The sequence below is a fragment of the Hemicordylus capensis genome, chromosome 6 (assembly GCF_027244095.1).
Source record: "Hemicordylus capensis ecotype Gifberg chromosome 6, rHemCap1.1.pri, whole genome shotgun sequence".
Lineage (NCBI taxonomy): Eukaryota > Metazoa > Chordata > Lepidosauria > Squamata > Cordylidae > Hemicordylus > Hemicordylus capensis.
Window position 1 is genome coordinate 149,930,811 of NC_069662.1, and position 18,309 is coordinate 149,949,119.

An 18,309-nucleotide genomic window follows, 5' to 3' on the forward strand; every position below is an offset into this window, starting at 1 on the left:
AGCTCGGCAGGGTGGAGGGCAGTTCCCGTAAGGAGCAGGTAAGCAGGTCCTCACCCACCCTGCTGCCACCCCACCCCTTTTTCAGCCATGGTGCTCACTCGAGCAAAGGCCATGCACAGCTGCAGTGCTATTCCCTACAGGCTGCACGCAGCATCAGCACGCACATGCATGTGCGCTGGCCATGTGCATGCCACTGCAAGGAACAGTGCCACAGCTCTGTGTGCAGCCTTTGCTCAAGCAAGCGCCACAGCACTGCTAGCCACAGGCAGGGTGGCAGTGGAGCAGGGAAGGATTTGCGTCCCTGCTCCTTAAAGAAACTGTTCCCCACCCGCACCTGCACAAACGGCTCATGCACATCCCTACCCAGGTGATAGGGAAGGGATACATTACAAGGAATGGCCATTACCTTCATGGTCTGCTTGTAAGCTTCCCAAAGTCCGGGAAGTTCAGCTGGCTATCGTTGGAGACAGAATGCTCCATTAGATGGACTCTTGGTTGATAAATAAGTCTATGGGCCGGTCTTCATGATACAAGTGCCACCCAATGCTGATCAGAAGGAGGGGGGAGGAGAAGGAGGCACATATGCTCTCAATTCTCAGTTGTCTGGCCGATGAAAACCCCAGTCGGAAAACCTGGAAGTGTTCATGTGCAAGGGGCAATTGTAATTAGTTGGTGTGGGCAGCCAACCTCCACCACCCTAGATCAAATCTAATATTTGAGATTAGATTACCGACAAATCTAAGTTTACTGATGCTGGCTGCCCTTGCTGATAAAACACATTTGACTCATTGCACACAATCATTTCCTGGTCCTTTGACTGGGATTTTCACTGCCCAGAAGATTGAGTGTCAGGAACATGACCCCCTCCTGCCCTCTCCCTCTGCCTGTCTTTTGGCTGCACTTTGTTTATAACAACCGGCCCGTAGGGTTACTGTATCGACCAAGAGTCCATTTAGTGTTCAAAGTGCATGTTCAGAGTGCTGCCAGAAGTCAGGCGTGCACACACCTCCTCCTCCCTCCCTCTGCCTGACTTTTGACAACATTTTGATCAGGAGAAGCGGCCCAGTGCTTACATACTTGAAGAGGTTGAATGGGTGTGGTGTGTGTGTGTGTGTGCGCACGCGTGTGCATGCGTCTGCGTGTGGGTAATCGGAGAGGGCAATTTGGCTCTGAACATCGATTTGATGTATAGTCCAGTTAGGGTATATCGCTATGATAAAACCACACTTGTTTACAGCCTTCTTTTATTTTGACGGCTTCCTGCTGTGTGAAATAAATTTATTGTTGTGGTCCTCTGATCGCTCTCCAAAGCCAAGCATGTTTTCAGAGGGAAACACCTTGCTAGTGTAAACAAGGGTGCTCAATGGTGGTGTCCTTGCATTAATGTTTTCACATATATATATGCCAGAGACATGAGTTTGGGGCATTATAAAATATATTTAATAATAATAATAATAATAATAATAATAATAATAATAATGACGACTCGATGTCTGGATAAAAGAAACCAGTCAATAACACCTGTCTGACTGTGTAAATAAATAATAATAATAATATTCAGCCATCCCAGGTCCTTGGGAAGGACTCGATGTCTGGATAAATCAAATCAGTCAATACCACCTGTCTGACTGTGTAAACAAGAAATAATAATAATATAAATAGAACCAACAAGATTAGGGGAGCAGCCGTGCGGTGTGGGCTTTTTCGAATGGGTGGAATGGACAGCGTTGTGGTGGGGTAGCGGGGGCAGCAGAAGACCCTCTTTTTAAAGCTACGGCTTGCCTCCTACTGAAACATTTTGGCTGCAGCAGCCCGAATCGTTTTGGTGCCTCACTACGGAGGCATTGAAACAATTCGGGCCAGGGGAGTAGCAAGGTTGGAGTGAGCCCAGAGACAAGATTTTTAAATGCCCCCCACCCACTGAAGCTCAGTACATGAAGTAAAGAAATCTTAAATTATGTGCCACAATAGAACATCATCCTAAATTATTTTTTAAAAGGTTTTGTAAATTGTGGACAATGCAAGTCATTTAATGGTACTAGAGAAAGACATGCTGTTCTGGTAGCTCCAAGTCTTAACACTCACATCAATTTTGCAGGATGAATACAACTAAAGGAAGCCTGGGCGGGTGTGCAGCTGGGGGGGTCAATCATGTGACTTGCTTCTGGGGGGCCCGCCCAAGGCAGTGGGCCCCCAGACAACTGTCTCCCCTTGCCCTATTATAGTTACGCCCTGATTCAGGCACATCCCTACATTGCAGTGGTCAGGTCTGGAGGTTACCAGCATATGTACCAATGCTCTGAGGTCATTTATCTCAAGAAACGGACTCAGCTGGCAAATCAATCGAAGCTGATAGAAAGCTCCTCTAGCCACTGCTCCAACCTGAGACATCAGGGAGAGGTTTGGATCTTGAAGCACTCTCAGACTGTGTACCTGTTCCTTCTGTGGAAGTGGAAGATGGATTCTGGAACTCCATCCAGAATCAGCAGATCAATATTAGTCTTCTGAGTTCCAACCCCACACCATAAGTATCTCCATCTTATTTGGATTCAGTCTCAGTTTGTTATCCTTCTCCAGGCAGGTATTTAGGGAAGTTATGCCTTCTCCTGATGATGTTGACATGGAGAAATAGATCTTGTTGTCATCAGCATACTGATAACACCCTGCACCAAATCTCCTGATGATCCCTCCCAGCGGTTTCATGTAGATGTTAAAAAGCATTGGATACAGTATGGAGCCCTGGAGGACGCCATAGAAAAGTTTACATTTTGAAGAACAGTCACCAAGCGACACCATCTGGAATCTGCCCGAGAGTTAGGAAGTATAATAAGTGCCTCTGTCTTATATGGATTCAGCCTCAGTTTGTTATTTTTATACAAGAGAATATTGCTTACAGGCCCCTTGTTTAGCTTTGTACTCAGGACATTTGTCAGCTAGTCCCAGACCTTCAGTGAGGTGCTACACATTCTTTGATGTGGTAGAGAAAAGACAGTCAACTAGCAATTGTTTGCAAAGATCTCAGACAGATTCTTTTAAATGGAAGAGCAATTCGACACCAAGAGACAGGGTAAGAGACAAGGCACTCAATTCAGAATTACTTAGCATGAAGTTCAGTAAAGGACACAAAGACTTTTCTCTGATAAAAGTTGCCCTAAATTATTTACTCTCGATCTGTCCCAAATGTTATCTCTTCAGTGGAAGAGTATATCCATTAAGGAGTGAAATTCGGCTGTTTTTACAGCTGTAGGAACACTTCACAAGAAGGTGGGGGAAAACAAAACCTTCCTTCCACTTGGTTAGATTGTATGGGGAAAATGCATGCAAGGAAAGAAGGTCCAGTAGTTCCATTTTAGGTTGGTATTCAAAAGATCTATACCATTGGGAGAGGCACTTAATTTTTCCCTATCATTTTCTGTTTGCAAAATGACTCCCCCCCCCCCCAAACCACACTCAAATACTCATTTATCTGTATTACTGGAATTCAAACCAGGCGTTTTGGCACCCTTGGTGAAGTTTGACTCCATACACACACACTCTAGCCAAGAATTGTGGAGCTCTGGCTATAAATTGAGCCACACAATCTGCTGAGCAAAAGAAGCATCTTTTAAGAGTGGTGATTCTCTTTATTGAGCAGGGGGAGAGCAACTGGCCCTATCCATCCCCAGCATGGCATCCCTCCAGGGGCCATTGCTGGTATCTCTTTCTTTCTTTCTTTCTTTCTTTCTTTCTTTCTTTCTTTCTTTCTTTCTTTCTTTCTTTCTTTCTTTCTTTCTCTAGATTGTGAGCCCTTTGGGGACAAGGAACCATATTGGTTGGTTGGTTGGTTGGTTGGTTGGTTGGTTGGTTTATATCTCTGTAAACTGCTTTGGGAATTTTTGTTGAAAAGTGGTGTATAAATATTCATAGTATTCATATTTGTGATATTATTTCTTGTTTACACAGTCAGACATCATCATCATCATCATCATCATCATCAATTCGATTTCTATACTGCCCTTCCAAAAATGGCTCAGGGCGGTTTACAGAGAGAAATCAAATAAATAAGATGGATACTAGAATTCAAACCAGGGCTGGCCCTAGGGTTTTTGGCACCCTTGGAGAAGTTTGACTTGGGTGCCTCCCCACCCCACTGCAGGTGAGAATTCTGGAGCCCTGGCTTTAAATTGAGCTGCACAGGCTGCTCAGTTGCTGGGTCAGATGACTAGCCCACACATATGACTAGTGAATGATTAGCCCATACTGGTCTGAGGATACGGTAGGAGAGGGGAAAGAGTTGAGGAGCTCAGACCCCCCAACACCCACCCTTCGTCTATTGCCTCCACCTCCCTTCCCTCAGCAGTGCAGTCCCTGTGAGCCTCAGGGACAACCCACCTCTCTCCCTGAAAACCCTTACCTCCCAAGAATTGATGTACTAGGCAACTGCCTAAGTCTGCTTAGTGCAGGGTTTCTCAACGTGTGGGTCCCCAGATGTAATTGGACTTCAACTCCCATAATTCCCAACCAAAGGCCGCTGGGGCTGGGGATTATGGGAGTTGAAGTCCGATAACATCTGGGGACCCACACGTTGAGAAACCCTGGCCTAGTGGGTGGGCTGACCCTGGTTTTATCAGATGGCAAATGCTTATTTATATTATCAGAGCTGCAATCCTGCCCACACTTTTACTAGGGAATAAACTCAATGGGACATTCATAAGTAAACATGTAGAGGACTGCATTGCATGCATCCTCAGTTGAAAGGTTTGGGGAGCATACCTTTTGGGCCACAGTAGCAGGGCCAGACCAGCGGTGGCCCGTGTCCAGATGCCGCTGCGGCCCCACTCACCCTGCCCCCTACATATGACGTCAGACGTGGGGGTTCGCCATGCCCCTGCACCTGATATCAGACATGGGGGTGTGTGGTCTGGCTCCTGAATGGGGCTGTGCAACCCTGTCCAGGAATTAGATTCAGGCCAGCGCTGTGTTCTCAGTGCAGCAAGGAGTGGCTCTTCCCCTGCCTTAAAGGCAGGGAAGATCTGCTCCTGGACATGCTATAAATGAAGCGATGGCCATTTAACTCCTGAATGGGGCTGTGCAGCCCCGCTTGGGAGCTAAACCAGCCCCACTGCATCTGACATCAAATGCGAGGGGGGTGTCAGGGCTGCAAGGCACAGTCCCTGAGGGGCAGTGGCCCGGGTTCTTAGAACCCAGTCGCCCAATAGTGGCTATACCCCTGGCAGGCCAGTCATCATCATATGAAATAATTATTTAAAACTCTAGGGCTATGCTTGGACAAAATTATCAGATCTGATCCGATTCCGATATGATGCAAGCCATTTTTGAATCTTGCAACCGATAATTGCACCAGCCCGGACTGAATTGTTCAATGCATCGGCATCAGTTCGATGCATTGGATGCATCAAGATATAATGACAGATGGAAAATAGTGGGAAATCATGGAAAGGTCTATAAAGATATTATTGTAACTCAGAATGGGATGAAACTTTCGGGCTTCCAGACCGTTCTTAGAGCTCATGGTGGGTCCTTGTTAGACCTTGATATTACTTCCATTTCTTGTAAAACTGCCAGAGTTTCAGAGAAGCAGCCAAAACTCTCCCCAACTTATTCCCACTTTTGCTTTATGTACTGCACTTTTGCTTTACTTGGAGACTTGGAGGCATGGAGGTGAGTCCATCCTGGGAGAACTTGGTCCCCCAAAGTGCAGGCTGATATGTGCCTGAGAAGAACGCAGGCAGGCAGGGCATTAGGTATATATGGTTTGGGAGATATGTAATATAACATATCATATCAGTCAGTAGCAGTATTAGCCATTTCCCCTTGAAACTGATACAGTGAAAATGTTGCTGATAGGGACTGTATCAAATCAGATCCAATTATTGTTCCAATTCAATGCACAGCCCTTATATTTACAGAAACCTGCTGTTGTGCAGTGGCTCTGTGTTGACTTTGAACTGAGAAAAATTTGAATTACCTTTTTGCAGCTAAGCACCCTCTTGAGGATTTTAGGCAGGTCACAGTTTTCTCAGTCTCAATTGCTCATCTACAATATGGGGATAACAATACTTGTACCGAACTATTTAAAGTACTAGGGCCCCAGCATATGGATAGGCATCATCAGGCACTTTTTAATGGGAAGAGATCAAGAAATTATCTACTGTTTCCCATTCACTCCCCCACCTCAAGATCAGGAAACAACAATGGCGATGGCGACATTTTATTTCTAGACATAGGAAGGCTCACCATGAGCACTACTGGGCCCTTGCTGAAATACCTATCAAGATTACTCCACACACCTCCTTAGAAATAATCTATTCCTGCTGTTATTCCCGCTGTTTTTCATGATTCCAGTTGAAAGACTAGAGCTCTACAGAGCTTAACTCTGTCAAATTAAATTGTCAATAGACTCTGCTGATTTAAATTTGAGAGGAGATAGACATGCCTTTTCAGAAACCCTCCCCCCACCATCATGACACAGACTGTATATTCAAGTGACATGTCTTCATTTCAATTCTTCAGTGTGTCAACACAAGTTATATTATGCAGAGTATTAGCATTTCCTGCTACAGATGTGATACAAACACAACTTTGTGCACCTCAGCTTTTATAGCCCAATGTACTGAGTAAGTTGCACAAGGAATGCTTTTGTGAGTGCACAAAGGACTATTTTTGCCAATCCCCTTATTCCCTCTGCAGCCAACTATCTTTCCTGTGTATATGTCCCTAAGGGTTCCAGGACTCTCAGGGACATATGTTCAGGAGTAACAGGTGGCTGGAGAGGAGGGTGTATGGCTGAAAATCACCCTTCTTCTTCATGTTAGGAACATGGGATCAGAAGAAGCTGCTTTATAGGGATGTGCAAACAGGTTCAACGTCGAATGTGTTTGACGTTGAACCTGTTCAGTTCAACAGTTCAGGGTCGAACCGAACAACCCCATGTTTGGTCCGACCTCAGACCGAACACCCCCCAACTGTTCAGGGGTTCACAAACCTCAAAATTTTTTTTTTGTAACTTATCCCCTTTGGGGGAGTTGTTCGAGGCAGCAGGGGGGGGGTCCACTGAGGTCCCCCTCCCCCGCCAGCCTCTTTTGAAGCCCAAACCGACCTGTTCAACTGGCTCTTTGGCCATTTTGGAGGCCGCCGTGCCTGCGCAGTTGGCCTCTGCATGGCCTGGGTCATGCAGAGGCCAATTGCAGGCATGGCTGCCTCCAAAATGGCCACCGTGCTGGAAGGGGAAGGCCAAAGAGGCAGCAGAACTGGCCAGTTTGGGCTGCAAGAGAGGCCAGCGGGGGGAGGGGGAACCTCCACTGACACCCCCCCGCTGCCTCCAACAACTCCCCCAAAGGGGGTAAATTAAAAAAAAATTGTAACTGGTCCAGACTTTAACCTGGGCTTAGGGGAGGGGTAGTTGAGCAGGTGACCTGCTTCCGTGAGACCAGGCTTGGCTGCAACCCCCCCCAGACTGAACTGGGGGGTTCGAGGGGGTGCCGGGCCAAACTGGCCCAGTTCTAGTCTGGTCCAGATACAAACCGAACCGGGCCAGCCAGTTCCATGAACATCCCTAATGCTTTATACTATGTCAGACCATTGTTTCATCCAGCTCAATACTGTCTACATAGACTGGCAGCAACTCTCCAAAATTGCAGGCACGGGTCTCTCCCAGCCCTATGTGGAGATGCTGGGGATTGAACCTGGGACCTTCTGCATGCAAGCAGTTGCTCTGCTATTGAGCTACCTTTAGGGAATATCTTACAGCACACAGTGCTCACATGTAGTCCGTCATCCAGATGTAAACTGGAGGAGACCCTGCTTAGTAAAGGGGACAATTTATAAATACATAAGAACAGCCCAGCTGAATCAGACCCAAAGCCTATCTAGTCCAGCATTTTGTTTCAGACAGTGGCCCACCAGATGTTTCTGGGAAGCCCACAGGCAAGAGGCAAGAGCAGGTCTTGCTGTTGCTCCCCTGCAATTTATACTACTGCAGGACCAGCTCTTTTATCAAAGAGGTGCAGCTTCTTGAATAATCCCAGAAGAAGCACATCTCCTTTCAGATAATTGGTGATAGCCCCAACCAGATGGATAGTAGGGATTGGAATCATCCTTATCCATCACCCCCACTTGAATGGGCACTACTGCTGATAGAACAGGACAACATATGCACTGCCCAAGGGTATGGATCAGGATTAACGTTTTCCCATTCTGCAGGGAGACAAGACTTCTGTTTCAGAATCTGGACACTGCTGCCATGCATGGAATGATGTTAATGGAGATCAAACTGAAAGTGTAATTATAGACGCGGACCCTGCCTCCTTACACACACTCGTACACACCACTCATCATAATGATAGACATCTTGCTAGTAAACTGAGAGAGAACAAAGCACAAATTGCACATTAAAAAGTCACTACAAGGCACTGCTCAACAAGTGTTTGGAAATAATTTACAGGCTAGCCCCCAAAGAGTATTTAATGAGTGAGAAAAATGTTGCTATGCTGACAAGAGGAATTCTATCAAAACATATTGGGCGGCAATAAAGGCGGAATGAGTGCAAACATGTGTCTTTAATTAACCCAAGAAAGCGAGAGGCACATTAAGCAATGCCTTTTTATTCATACCCAGAGAAAAGAATGAGGAATGAAAGCTGTTGGGATATTCTTTTCCTCCGCAGCCAGACCAGTCACATTCAAACACCTATCTTGAAGTCTGTGTGGTGTTTGAAACAAATGAGAAAATGACAGAGTTAATGTCCCTTAACATGGAATTCAATTGGAGTTGAGGCACCATATGAAATTTCATCCGGTGCTTTATTTGGGACGATCGGTCTCTCGTAACTAATCCTATCTCGGCATTCCATTATGTTTGTGGAAGGAGGAGGCGGGCAAGAACTTTCATCCCAGTGAGTGTGTTGCCAATTAAATGTTAACTGAATGTTATTTCAACAAGGCTCTCTTCTACCATAAAATTAAGCCATCATTTACAAAAAAAAGTCTGCAACATGAAGCAAACTCATGTAACATGTGAAACAAAAGCGCACACCAGAAGAACTACCTTTAAAAATAAATTTGTCCATCAACCAGTAATTGAACACACTCTCTCCCAGGATTGCTGTAAAGTCATGTGACTTCTGTGGAGATTATGACCTCAGCTACTTTTTTTTTCAAAATGGCTACTTGGTAGATTGTGATCTTAGGCTATAGTTTCTTCTCCCCCAAACGACTACTTGGTGGATTATGAGCTCATACTATATTTTTCCACAATGGAGGGGTATATATTATATATACATTGCACATAGATATTTAGTATCCACTCATTAAGGCCGCATTTGCATGTAATACAGAACCATGGCTGAAGAGGTCAGAGGTTCTGCGAGAGTTATGTCTGAATGTTTGCAACAGAGGTCCTGCACTGTGACATACATTAGGTTCGGATTTTATGCTTTCGATCTGAACCCTTGGGTTGTAGTGATTTTCATCACTGTGACCCGAGGTTGGATGCAGCCTCTTTTTTGTCCAAATGCAGAACCACAGGCCGCATCCCCTGGAACTGGTGATCCCTCAACTCCAGCAGTGATTGGCTGTGTGGGCTGTCCTTCATGGAAGACAGAAGCCTGCAAAACCAGTTCCCCCTCCTCTCTGCAGTCTTGCTGACTGCAGAGAGCACACTCTCCAAATCTGGATGGGAGAGTGGAACCATGGGTCCATTGGACCCGTGGTTCTGCATTACTTGCGGATCTGGCCGAAGACTACTATTTTGTTCCAAAAATGGCAGGTGTTCTACCCTAACTTTAATTTTACCCAAAGCTGCTTTGTCCAACTATTTTTGGTTAATGGAAAGCTCATTACATACTGACTTTCCCTCTCAGTTTTTGCACAATCAAGCCAAATGAACATGTCATCAAAACTACTGGATGGGCCACTATGTAACGCTGAACAGGCATGGTGAGCCATGCTCTGTTTCTTCCTTGGTTGCATTCCATTCCCTGCAATCCTCAATTCTGCCTTCTTTGTTATGAACCCTGCAACCTGGTACGATTTTCTGGAGAGGTCCGGTTATGGTTGCTGCCGGCTTGTCTGGTGGTGACCTGGGACCAGGCTTTCTCTGTAGCTGCCCTGGGACTTTGGGATATACTCCCCACTGAAATAAGAGCATCATCTTTTCTGTTTGTTTTCAGGAAGACCCTCAAGACTTGCAGGCTCTTTGATCTTGAGACCCTCAAGTTCTCACAGGCTTTTAATAAGAATTAATTTTAATAATTTGTTTTAATGACTGCTTTATGCTATTGTTTTTATTGTGTTTTGTGGATTTTAATCTGTTACTTGTATATTTTTAAATTTTGTACACCGCCTAGAGATGTATATATCAGACGGTATAAAAATATGATAAATAAATAAATCGCCACTCCATAGAGTTTATGGCAGTGTTCTTCATTGCAAGGCCCAGTGTCAGCCCCCATCAGCCCTAAATTCAGCTCCCTGACTCATTGTTTATTGGGCCTGTGTCAAGCTTTGGCCAAAGCGGAGTACTCTGCACAGTCCCCTTGGAGCCATGCAGAAGTGACCATTCTCACCCTGCCGTGCTGCACATTGTCCAGTGCCAGGGGGTCCTTTAAGGGAAACGGAGCCCTCTTGAGCCCCTGTGTCATCTTGCAAGGTATGCACAAAGTGATGGGAAGAATAGCCCTTCCCAGTGCTTTCCTCCAGTGCCTTTTCCTTCTGGATAAAGGGCTCTATCTTTCTTAGCCTCCCCACTGCTAAGAAAAGTACAGGACACTAAGGTCAGTACAGTAGGAAATGGCTCGCTCGCTCATTTTGTTTGTTTGTTTTTTGCCAAGGTGGCCCCTGTTTGAAAAAGAGTGAAGATCACTGCTTTATGGGGATGTTGTAACATGGAGCTTCCTTCACAGCAACCAAGGATCCAAGTTTTTAAAGGTACAGGGAACAATCTCTGGGTTGCAGTCAGGCAACATGTAACATTTTCCTCCAGAGGTATACTTCAGTCATTCATACAGATGAAAATCATTGGAAAGATTTCTTTATGGATGATTGGTTCATAGGTCTCTGTGAAAACCATTGTGTTGAGGTGTTATACCAAACCTGGCCTTTTCTTCACAATTACAGTTTTCAAGCCTTAGGGGACAGTAACATGAAAAGCCTTCTGACCTGCAATCAAAACTAACATATTGCTCTCCTGCGGTCAACATGAATAAAGGTGGAAGTGTACAGTTAATTCCATTTTAAAGTTACAGATAGCATTGGTTCCAACAAATATTTAGAGGATGAGGGAAATGCCAAATGTTATCATGACTTCAACACGCAGGGGTCAGAACCTCCTAAGTTGCTCCATTAGCTGTATATTTCCAGCATGGCAGATCTGCAAACCCCTGCCATATCTGTGAATAGGGGTCTTTCTCCGCAGATGGATCAGAAACCTGAACAGTATTCATAATTTAGTCTTATTACTAGTGGCGCACCCAGGTCATTTGGGAAACTGAAGGGCTTTGGAGGGCCCCCTCCCTGCCCCGATGGTGGTGATGGGGGGTAAGGACAAAGTCCCCCCCTTTGCACTGTTAAAAAAAATCATCACTAGCAGTGGGGAGAGTGGAGGTGGGGCGAGGAGTGGAGAGTTCCCCTTTAATGAGATATTTACCCAGGGGGAGGGGGAGATGGAGCATGATGGTGGCAGTTGCAGGGAGGGTTGGGGGGTCAAGGAGGGGAGAGTTCCCCCGTCACCATCTAGAGTGGGAGCAGCGAGCTCCGTCCAGCTCTGCTCCCTCCTCCCAAGTGACTATGCGGCCAGAGAGCTCGTTTCCAGCCTTCCACCATGTGGAGGAAGCAGAGAGGCCACCAGTCGCTTGGGAGGAGGGAGTGGAGCTGGATGGAGCTCAACTCCTCCCATCCCAGACAGAAACAGGAAGAACCCTCCCCTCCTGGTTTGCCCAACCTCCCTGCAACCACCACCGCCACGGCCCATTCCACCCTCCCCCTGGGTAAAGATCTTGGTAAAAGGGAACTCTCCCCTCCTCACTCCCCACCCTCCCCACAGCTAGTGTCACTGCTGCACAGCCCTGGTCTTTTTTTTTAAGGTGCGCTGGAGCGGGCGCAGGAGCAGCGGTAGGGCGGCACAGAATGGCTGCAGGAGCCCCCCCAGACCTAGGAGGCCATGGGCCAGCACCCCAAGGTCCAGGGGTAAGAGCGCCTCTGCTCATTACAAAGAGAGACAGAGGATCTTGTCACTTTACCATCAAATTCTACTTGTTTAAGAGAGTGTTGCAGAGAGCTGACATCTAATCTGAAATGGTATCTTTCTGCAGGTTCACACTCTATTTCTCATGTCTGCTATTTTCACAAATTTTCATCATTTTATCACGTGCCTCTTCCATCACTTCTCTCCATGAGTTTAACAACTGTCTGAGTTAACAGAGGCAGCAGGAGAGTGTGGAACTGCCAAGTCCCTCCGTATTAATTCTACTGAATGCCTCCCCAAGACTGAAATTGGATGGACAATCACAAATGATCTGGAATTGTCCCAGATGCAATTTATTAACAGAGTCTACATGTTCCACGGGATTATGAAACATCTGAAATCTCCAGTATTTTTTGGATAACCAACTTGCTCACACATTTTTGAAACACCTGAAATCTCCAGTATTTTTTTTGGATGACACAACCTTGCTCACACAAGTCAACACACATTGGGAAAAACTGTTGTGACTTGCAAATGAACCTAGAGAAAATGAACAAGCCTTGGTTCATTCGCAGGTCACGACGGTTTCCCCCCAATGTGTGTTGACTTCTGCCAACACTATGCACTGTGGGTTGGGTAGAACTTCCTTGTCTCAAAAGGCCCAGTGTAGGATGGCCAATGCCATGACCAAGGTTCATTGGACATCTTAGAAACATAGGAAGCTGCCTTATACCAAATCAAATCATTGGTCCATTTAGGTCAGCATCGTCTGCACTGACTGGAAGCAGCTCTTCAAGGTTACAGGTAGGAGTAACTTTATCTGGTTAAGTAGCCATATCTGGAGATGCCAGGAAGTACAGCTGGGACCTTCTGCATGCAAGCATGCAGATGCTTTACCACTGAGTTATGACCCCATCCCCTAAGGGAAATACCTTGTAGCACTCACATGTACTGTAGTCTCCCATCCAAATGCAAACCAAGGTAGACCCTGCCTAGCAAAGGGAACAATTCATGCTTACTACCACAGGACCATCTCCTTGTAAGCAACTGTGAAACACAGTGTATGTTGGTGGTGGTGGTGGATCTGAATATATCTTGTGCTTTATTCTGCATTACAAACATTTTTACATTCTGGGGATAATATTTATTTATTTATTTATTTATTTATTTATTTATTTATTTAACGTATTTTTATACTGCCCTTATAGCCCTGATGCTGCTTATAATAGAGTTTCCTTCATCCTGGATGCAGAAGAAGCCAGTCAATAGGTGTTGAAGCATGGCAAGCAATAATTTAATAGAGTAACTGATTATGCTGTTATTTCCATACATATCCTCCTTTTGTTTCAAAGTACCCAGTGAAAATGATGTGATTTGCCCAGGCTTTTCAGTTGAGAAATCATGCAGTTTTTTGTCTGCCTAATGCTGCTTTTAGTGCTTTAATGGTGTTTTAATGCAATCTTAATCTCCTGCTTGTTTTTATTTTGCTTGGTTTTATTTTATTGCTTTATTCTTATCTTTTATTTTCTTAGCCACCTGAAGAAGACCCCTGCTGGATCATCAAGGTCCATCAAGTCCAGCCAGCCAGATCCCCATAAACAGGATGCAAAAGCAATAGCCCTTCTCTGATGCGGAAAGGCAGATTCTAAATATATTAAATCAATAAATATAATAAAGCAATAAAATACTGAGCTGGCCCCAAAGATTTTGGAACTGAACATAGTTAAGTAACAGTGTGGTCCTTCCAATTCTGGAAGCTGCACCTGAGCTAATCTGAATTGTACACGTCCAAATGGATACCAATTCATGCAAAAACAGCCTGAGATGTTATTTACCCTCTTCTCTATCTTCTGACACTACAATCACAAAATTGAATTTATGGCTGGTTTTTACTGCACATCATATCTTCTTTTGGGAGGAAAGACAGAGGGGTGGGGGTGGAGAGGGAGAGAGAGAGAGGAAGGGAGATCTGTACTGGAATCTGAGCCAAGACAGAGATTGTGGATGCGAGGCTATATGGTAATGTGTTGGCTGCAGTTCAAGATAGCACAGATGCTCCAAACACCTTTTCAGAATTTTTAAATACTAACCATCCGTCTATCAAATTTACAATGGAAATGAAGCAAATAGAGCATGTTGCTATTCCCAGATTGTGAACTAAAATGTGCTGTTAAGGGCAGGTTTGAAAGGTTTCTGAGCTTACAACATTTGTACCTTTGGATTAATATTTCTCCCCCTCCACTTTGGATTTAACCATTATCTCTGGAACAGTATAACTCACACCGTGACTGGCAGAGCAGCATACTGATCCAGCAATCTTTTGTCAAGTGCCATTTATTTTCAACATGTGCAATTCATCATGTCTAGTAAATCAGCAGATTGCTAGTTGCAGGGGGAAGGGAAGAAAGAGACAGACACCAAGAGATGGTATTAAACAGGCCACAGCTTTATTAAAGAGACATGGCAGAATGCTAGCTATGAAGGCAGTGTGGAGGGGTGATTATTACACCCCTTCCTGTCATGATGTCCAGGAAGAATGGCTTAGTCTGCTGGATTGTGGCCTCCTGGCTAAAACCCTCAAGTTCACCCAGGAATTGTTTCACTTGTGGGGAAAGGCCATCTTATTTATTCATCCATCCATCCATCCATCTATCCATTCATTTATATTTCTAGCACTGATTAGCTGCTCTTTGGCGAAACTCTCACAGTGGTGTGGAATCAAAAACATAATTCCGCTAAACAGTAAAACGTATCAGATATAAAAAGCTAAATAAAGGCATATAAAACTTCAACATAGAAATCAGATGATCTAAAACAGAGATTAGCTCTGGAGCTACAGATAGCTCTTGGGCTTATTATCTCTCCAGGCTTTGGCCCTTGCTTCTCTGCTCCCCTCCTGACCTGGAATTCAGGGGGTTTGATGTTAAAATATTTTATTCTTTTTGACATAAATTTTGGTATGAGCTGTTATTTTGCGACTGGCTCTGCCTCCCCAGGTTGCTATTTGTGGCTGGTAGCTTCCAAGACCCTGGCCAAAAAACAACAACAACAAAAAAGGTAGTTACTAGAAACTTAAAACCAGTCTACCTCTATGCTAAAAGACTTGGGCAAATAAAAAAGTTTTCATCTGGTGCCAAAAGGAATACAGAGATGACAACAGGTGAAGTGTTTTCAAGGGGGATCCAAATGTGGGGAGCTACCAGTGAAGAGGGCCCTGTTTCCGGTCATAATTTGACTTGGCTCAAACAATGCAGGGATTTGGAGCTTGACCTCTAGAGATGATGGGAGTTGTAGGCCAGAAACAGCTAGAGGCTCACAGCTGGACACCCCTGCTCTTAGAGGAACAACAGCACTTCCACAGAAGCAACTGAATGCTTTAGCAAACTGTGTAAGCAATGGACCAGGCTCTGCAAAAACTACAAATAAAAAGTGGAACTGTGGAGGATTCTAAGGCATCATTTTAATGCAGGGGTGCGAAGGCCTGGGGACACACACACACACACACACACACACAGACACACACCCTGAACAAAAAAATGTTCTCATTTTTTTCATTTTGGGTGGGGAAATTAATTTTTCCAGTTTTTCCCCACCAGGCCTTCATGTCTCTAGTCCAATGGCAGATACAAGACCAGGTAATTCAGAACTCCAAAATCTGGTGAAAAGATAAGGATCATTCTGAAAGCATCCCAGTTAAATCAGCACTTTGGCCTGGGGACATTTTAAAAATCCAGGATGATGGGGACAATAAAGCATGGACAGGGAGAAAAATTTTTTTTATAATGTTCTCCTGGCAATCACCTCTATTTGACCATCCTTTTAATTAAAAGGGCGGGGGAGAGCTTTTTATCCCTTTTAGAACTGGGCATGGGAAAGTAACAAGCAACTAGGTGAAAGAAGAGCTGACCTAAACTTCACCCTAAACTTAATGTGAACCCAAATCAATTACTCTTAGTTTTTGCTGGAAGCAGAGAAGGAGGAGGACTAAAATAGAGCATGGTTGTTCTTGCTGTAGTTTAACTTCGCCAAAGCTAGGCTATAATGAAAACCTTCTAGAGAAAGCACCCTTTGTGAGGCTTCCAGCTGGAGCTGAGATAAATATTAGAGATGAAATATAAACATGCCGTCCGTCCTCTCAGTTAACTGACCCAAACGTCCAGATATTTTGATCTATGGTTTCAGATGTCTCCCAAGGTTTCCTGCTCTGGGGAAGTCCTCCCAACTGGGGCACCATGCCTCCCACTCATCTTTGAGTTTTCCCTGGCACAGTGACAGGAGAAATTGTGAGGAAGAAATAGAAATCATAAGATCACTTCCCCGCTTTTTAATCCCTAAGGCCCAGCTCTTTCAACTTGGCTTTCTGGTGTGGTGATGAAGTGCCTCCAGCATGCGTAGATAGCAATGTGTGAATGGAGAACTTTATGTAGAGCGCCATACCCATGTAAGCCAAATATGTGCAAGGTTTCCCTTCCCTTTACTGAGGGAAAAGACCAAGGGAAAAGACCTTTACTGAGGGAAAAGACCTCCAAATCCACACATGTGGACCTCCACATGAATGCCTGCCTTATATGTTTATTGTAGAGCGAAGGGGCCGATTACCAGTTTTCTGCAAAGTGATTAGGATTGCTGGCCTGTTAATGAATTGGGTCTCCATTTTGGACTGTTATCATCTTGTGTCTCACCCAAGACTGCAATGAAATGGGGAGATGGGTGAGAGACATCCACTGTCTTAACCAGGGGTAGGCAACTTTGGCACTTCAGCCGCTAAATTGTGGCTGAGGATAATGGGAGTTGTAGTTCAACAATAGCTGGAATGCCAGAGTTGTCTACTCCTGTTTCCACCAACAGACCTCAAAACAGAGACGATGACCATAGATCTAAAGCAGTGCTGCACAACTCTGGCCCACCAGCTATCACTGGACAATTCCCCTCATCCCAGCCACCGTGGTCAATAGTCAGGAATAGTGGGAGTTGCAGTCTAAAATGGAGACCCAATTCATTAATAGGCCAGCAATCCTAATCACTTTGTAGAAAACTGGAAATTGTGTAGCTGGAATTCTACATTGCTGATGAAATTGTTTCCTCTCAAATGTACAGCTAACTGCTTCTGTCTTTGATCTCTGACTCACAACTATATTTTGCATATACGCCCTATTTTTGAAAAGGGGAAGAAGATTATTTAAGGGATCATAGATGGTTTCAGTATGTAAGGCAATGAAGTATGTTGGAATCTCTTTTCAGATGTTAGTATATACGAAGCTGCCTTGTACCAAGTCAGACCATTGATCCATCTAGCCCGGTATTGTCTACTCTGATTGACAACAGCTCTCCAGGGTTTCAGATGGCTCTGAAGAGGAGCGTTCCATGGATGGATCTGGTTAGGTCTGTCTGTATTCTTTGGTCTAGTCTGGATGTCTGCTGAATGGTACTACTTAGGTGTTACTCCACAGGACTACTTACTTCCAGTAGGACTACTACACAGGAACAATTTAGCCTGGCTGTCAGTCAGCATTGTTATATTTTGGTAGTATAATATAAAAAATATAGCTTCCTTTTTGGTTAGTCTTACTAGTGTGGAACAGGAATTTTTTAAAATATAAAAAACCTCTCTGTGATTACATACCTATAACAATAAAAACTAATCTTTGTGCATTACCTCTTCAAAAAAAAAAAAAAAATACAGGGCACTAAAATATTTACTACAAATCAGGGAGCTAAGCCCAAATGGTTTACTCCATGATCCTTATTGTAAAGGTTGTAGAAGTAGGTTCCTTTCAGTGGTGGTGTGGGGGAAAGCCCTAGCAATCAAAAGCTACATGAAAGTAATCTCAGTTTTATTACACGTAAGGAATGTTCTCCCATGAGTGTTGATGCCTGCCAGGAAATAAATAAGAAAAAGAGATAAAATAAGACGGATTACTCAAGTTAACCACTCTGCCACATTTTCCTTTTCCAGACAAACTCACAGGGCTCTCTCTCTCTCTCTCTCTTCCTTCCTTCCTTCCTTCCTTTCTCTTCCCTTCCCTTCCCTTCCATCTACTGATCAACTTGGCAACATCAAGAAGCCCTGTTTATATTCAAAGTTGTCACTATGCAGGTTGCTCCAGACTCCCAAATTCTGCTTAATCT